General features: G+C 43.6%; 1 pseudogene; it reads right to left on the reverse strand.

The window, feature by feature from the left end:
* Positions 1–5,732: 5,732 nt before the first annotated feature.
* Positions 5,733–5,850, reverse strand: LOC126230313 (5S ribosomal RNA; annotated as a pseudogene).
* Between the last annotated feature and the right edge of the window lie 237 nt (positions 5,851–6,087).

Here is a 6,087-nt window from a genome sequence, read left to right on the forward strand (position 1 = left end):
CGAATCCTACCTCGGGCATGGGTCTGTGTGATGTCCTTGGGTTAGTTTGGTTTAAGTAGTTCTAGGGGACTGATGACCTCAAATATTCACTCCCATATTACTCAGAGAAATTCGAACCACTTTGTTTATAATGTTTTCGCGTAATCAGTCCACATAAGAATGATTTTTGTATGTTACGTTTAGCATGACTTTAAAGCATTGTATCTCGACGACGGATAAAGATTATTGAACATGAAGAGTATTGGAATAAAACGTTTTCGTTTTCAGCTTATCTATTTATTTACCAAACCACAAAATTTAACCAGATTCGTACTAGTTTAAAGCGTAGAAGTACCACACTCCAAAAATCTCCCAGAAAAAAAGGTTTTTTTCATTTAAAATCCAAACGAGACAAGTTTTTTTTCTTTTCTAACGGTTAAAACGTTTCGATACACCGGTAGATCAAATGTAAACCATCAGTCTCGTCTAGTCCGGAGTTATATAAGGGTGACTGTTTATGCACGTAAAATCCGAACGGTGCACTTACAAATGGTGTCATTTGAAGAGCATTGATTTCAGCCTAGTTACCATCTTCTTCAAAAGAGCACAATTTGACTAGGCACTAGCTCTGCTTCGTCGTTCAAACCTTGCTTAATATACTTGACACATCCCCTTAGAAAAATCAATGAATTACTGTGCTGATAAACCTCTTACGTTATCTGATTTTCAAACAGCTGAGCAGAACTGAACGTATTCAGACATTTCTCTCTTTACTTATTCTGATCAACACTACACTGACACACAATATTTTTAGTGCAACGTACTCTGACTTTCAATAATCCCTACAAAAGAATGGCCCTGACTAACAGTAACCTATACCTTTCATGAATCACTTACCTCACAAAAATCTTCGTTACTCGAAGTACTGCAATACAGCGAGCGCCAATACTGCCAGCTAAATTAAAGATTCTAACTACTGAAGGCACTAACTACTGATAGGCACAGTGAGCAAATGAAAGATTTTGACAGAGAACAATCAATGTATTTACCTTAATAGTGTTCAAAAGTCATCATATATATATATCAGTTCATTATATACAGTATTACAAATTTACTCTTTCTGATGGACACACGCCCAGATCGTACGCTCTCAAAATTCTGCCATCTCTCTCCCCACATCCACCACTGCTGGCGGCTCACCTCCAACTGCGCACGCTACGCGCTGTTCACATCCAACTGCCAAACACTACAATAGCAAAAATTCCAACAATGCAAACCAGCCACAGACTGCACACAGCACAGTCAGTGATTTTCATACAGAGCGCTACGTGGCGTTACCAACATAAAAACCTAAACAGCCTACTTACATACTGTAACATAGCTACAGTAAGACAGCGGCACCCAGGGAGGTGGCGCAGTGGTTAGCACACTGGCCTCGCATTCGGGAGGACGACTGTTCAAACCCGTGTCCGGCCATCGTGATAGGTTTCCCGTAATTTCGCTCAATCGCTTCAAGAAAATGCCGGAATGGTTCCTTTGAAACAAATCGCCTGTTTCCTTCCTCGTACTCCAATGGAACAGACGACCTCCCTGTTTGGTTCCCACCCCAAAATCAATCAACCAAACAAGACAGCTGTTCGAATGGCCACAACCGGGACCTTGTCCAGGCCAAACCAAAATCATATTGCCCCATCTTCCTAGCTCAAATAAGAACCGAGCACCAAGACCCTCCCCTCCCAAAAGTACTATTTCCCGCGCGGTCATTTGAAACAAAGTTGTTACAGGGTTACCAGATAAATGTAATTCCATTGGATTGGAAGTCTGACCTACCAAAAAACCTCAGAATATACCACAATAGGCAAAATTTCTTTCTACTTGTACCTGCTTCACAGTAAAAAGTTTTAAGACGCAAGGAGTATAAGTACAAGTGTGTCCCATGTATTAGGGTCACTACAGTCTCTAACTGCACTAGAACTATAGACAGATTAACTGACTGTTATGAAAAAAATATCTTGTGTTTCGATGCTAACACCATTTAACTTTGGCGTTTGCTTCGGCAAGCACTTGAACCACGTGCACTCTCAGCCCCTCAATTATCTTCTACACCGTGTATATTGCCTCTTAATTTATTAGCTCTCTATACTGGTGCCACCATAACATAGCTATGATACCTGGTATATGATTCAGCTGTGCAGCAGAGTGGTAAGTGTAACTTTCTGTTCGAAAAATTCCGGAAAATTCGTAATTGTGCGCCAACGTTGTGATGGAGTGAAGTGCGGTTGGAATCTGTGCAAACGCCTGTGTTCAGTGTGTAACTGCCGGAAGTTACATCTTTGTATATCTGTTAGTTATTGTTCAGTGCTGTATTGAGTAGAATATTTTGTCGCATAACTTGCGAACTTCGAGATGGAAGAACTACAGGAGCAATGCGTCTGCATTAAATTTTGCGTAAAACTCGAGAAAACCTTTACAGAGACACACCGATTGAATCAGGAAGCCTACGGTGATGAGTGCTTAATTATTACGAATAGTTCACACGAATTAAAAATGGCCGGACGGAAGTTAAAGATGACAAAAAAATTACAAGATCTGTTGAATGGAAAAAAATAGTCTAATCAGTACAGAATATGGGCTAAGGGTAAATCGAAGAAAGACGAAAGTAATGATAAGTAGCAGAAATGAGAACAGCGAGAAACTTAACGTGGGAATTGGGGATCACGAAGTGGCTACCTAGGCAGCGAAGTAACCCATGGTGGACGGACAATGACGACATAAAACGCAGACTAGCATTGGCAAAAAGGGCATTCCTGGCAAAAGGAAGTGTACTAGTATAAAACTTACGCCTTAATTTCAGGAAGAAGATTCTGAAATATACTTTTGGAGCACACCATTGTATGGTAGTGAAACATGGACTGTGGGAAAACCGGAACAGAAGAGAATCTAAGCATTTGAGATGTGGAACTACAGAGGTGAAAATTAGGTGGATGGATGAGGCAATAAATGAGGAGGTTCTCAGCAGAATAGGCGAGGAAAAGAATATTTGCAAAACACTGAGAAAAGGAGGCACAAAAAGATATGTGTTAAGATGTCAGGGTAAATAATTGATGATGTAGGTTGCAATTGCTTTCTAAGATGAAAGGAATTCGTGGAGGGCATCCGCATCAAATCAGTCATGTTCCACTATGTTTACAAGGAAGGGGTGGACAAAAATATGGAAACACCAAAAACACAGCACATAACCATATGACATGGGAAGACAGTTAGTATTCAAAACAAATTCTAGTTATTTGGGACTGGATGAATACAGATACAATATGTCTTCAAGGGAAACTTCAAATCAGTGGCAAGCTGAGGAAACGTTGATGGAGTTGGATGGCGATCACGCATCCTTCTCGCATAAGTAGATGACAAGGCTCAATAATACAGGGTGATTCAAAAAGAATACCACAACTTTAAAAATGTGTATTTAATGAAAGAAACATAATATAACCTTCTGTTATACATCATTACAAAGAGTATTTAAAAAGGTTTTTTTTCACTAAAAAACAAGTTCAGAGATGTTCAATATGCCCCCCCCCCCCCAGACACACGAGCAATATCAACCCGATACTCCAACTCGTTCCACACTCTCTGTAGCATATCAGACGTAACAGTTTGGATAGCTGCTGTTGTTTCTCGTTTCAAATCATCAATGGTGGCTGGGAGAGGTGGCCGAAACACCATATCCTTAACATAACCCCATAAGAAAAAATCGCAGGGGGTAAGATCAGGGCTTCTTGGAGGCCAGTGATGAAGTGCTCTGTCACGGACTGCCTGGCGGCCGATCCATCGCCTCGGGTAGTTGACGTTCAGGTTTCATAACTAACCTTTTTCGTAGGACTCTCCCTACAGTTGATTATGGAATTTGCAGCTCTCTGCTAGCTCTGCGAGTCGATTTTCCTGGGCTGCGAACAAATGCTTGCTGGATGCGTGCTACATTTTCATCCCTCGTTCTCGGCCGTCCAGAACTTTTCCCTTTGCACAAACACCCATTCTCTGTAAACTGTTTATACCAAAGTTTAATACACCACCTATCAGGAGGTTTAACACCATACTTCGTTCGAAATGCACGCTGAACAACTGTCGTCGATTCACTTCTGCCGTACTCAATAATACAAAAAGCTTTCTCTTGAGCGGTCGCCATCTTAGCATCAACTGACGCTGACGCCTAGTCAACAGCGCCTCAAGCGAACAAATGTACAACTAAATGAAACTTTATAGCTCCCTTAATTCGCCGACAGATAGTGCTCAGCTCTGCCTTTTGTCGTTGCAGAGTTTTAAATTCCTAAAGTTGTGGTATTCTTTTTGAATCACCCTGTATTATGGTGGCGAGGGGAGATGCGATAATTGATCCTCGTGCTCACAAAACCATTGCTTGACGATGCGAGCTGTGTGAACACGGGCCCTGTCGTCTTGGAACAAAGCATCACCGTTTTGGAACAAACATCTATGAGATGAACCCGATGCGCCAAAATGATCGCATAATCCTTGGCGGTAATGCTGTCTTGGTGAGTAACGTTCGGCCCACGGAATACCACGATGTGGCTGATCATCACCGAACTCCTGCCATGCTTCATTCTTGCGGCGTAGAGTCGGCCAGAAGTTGGAAACACAGTGAAACAAGACTCATCCGACCAAATGACATTTTTACACTGCTAGCTCGGCCAGGTCCTGTGGCTTCGGCACCACGTTTCCCTGTTACGAGCATTTGCATCACTAATGTGCGATTTTGGAATTGTAGTTCGGCGTGCAATTTCCAGCTTACGGAACTTATTGTTTTGGTGCTGATAGCGCTCTCGAGTGCGACATTCAGTTCTGCATTTCCGTTGACAACTGTCGTCTCCTTATTTTTCGTCACAATCCTCTTCAATGACTGTCTGCCACGAACGCTCAACAAAAACTTCCGTCCGCTTGTGACTCAGCAGATGATGTTTTTCGGGCTTCCGTGTATGCGGTATTGATCTTCGAAACGGTGCCTCTTGAAACATAAGGCACTTCGGATACCTTGTTTACGAAAGTACCCACCATACGAGAACTAACAATTTGTTCACATTCGAATGGCATTACCGCGAAGGATTCAAATGGCTCTGAGCACTACGGGACTTAACATCTGAGGTCATCAGTCCCCTAGAACTTGGAACTACATAAACCTAACTAACCTAAGGATATCACACACATCCTTACCCGAGGCAGAATTCGATCCTGTGACCGTAGCGGTCGCGCGTTTCCAGACTGAAGGGCCTTGAAACGCTCTGCCACTGCTGCCGGCCGCCAAGGATTATGCGATCAGTTTCATAGATAGCACTCGCAACTAGACAGATCATTTCTCTCACCAAAATTGGTACTTGCAACGCATTGAGGACACTGCACAGGTGCCGTCCGTGGTCAAGGACAACCGCCTAATCCCTCATGCTTGACTAGCATCTGCATTTATTTCTTGCTGTGATTCCATACGGTAGGTACGTCAAATAAGGCCTTAGTCTCCAGTGAGGTCAGAGTAGACTCTTCCCGAACAGGTCACGAAGGCCCAACGGTACTGACCGGCCGCCGTGTCAACCTTACCCCACAGGCGTCACTGGATGCTGATATGGAGGGCGTTGTTGTCAGCACACCGCTCTCCCGACAGTATGTCAGTTGCCGAGACCAGAGCCGCTACTTCTCAGTCAAGTAGCTCCTCAGTTTGCCTCACAAGAGCTAGCTGAGTGCACACCTCTTGCCAACAGCGCTCGTCAGACCGGATGGTCACCCATCCAAGTGCTAGCCCAGCCCGACAGCGCTTAACTTCGGTGATCTGACGGGAACCGGTGTTACCACTGAGGCAAAGCCGTTGGCCCAGTGTGGCCACCTTCCCCTTTATTTTGGAAATTTCCACTCAAATTCGTTGGATGGCAGCACCTACGTGACTGGAAATGGCGTCCCAGTGGCAAAAAGGACGAAGAGGCGCCATGTTTCACGTTATTCCGTGGCAGACGTGAATCTTTGCGTTTGGAGGTTTTTGCTCCGTTACTAACGTATATTCTTTCTAAGCTGTGGAGTAATCAACGTTTGAGGCTGCTTCATGGACTGGTA

This window comes from Schistocerca nitens, unplaced genomic scaffold (assembly GCF_023898315.1).
Source record: "Schistocerca nitens isolate TAMUIC-IGC-003100 unplaced genomic scaffold, iqSchNite1.1 HiC_scaffold_378, whole genome shotgun sequence".
NCBI lineage: Eukaryota > Metazoa > Arthropoda > Insecta > Orthoptera > Acrididae > Schistocerca > Schistocerca nitens.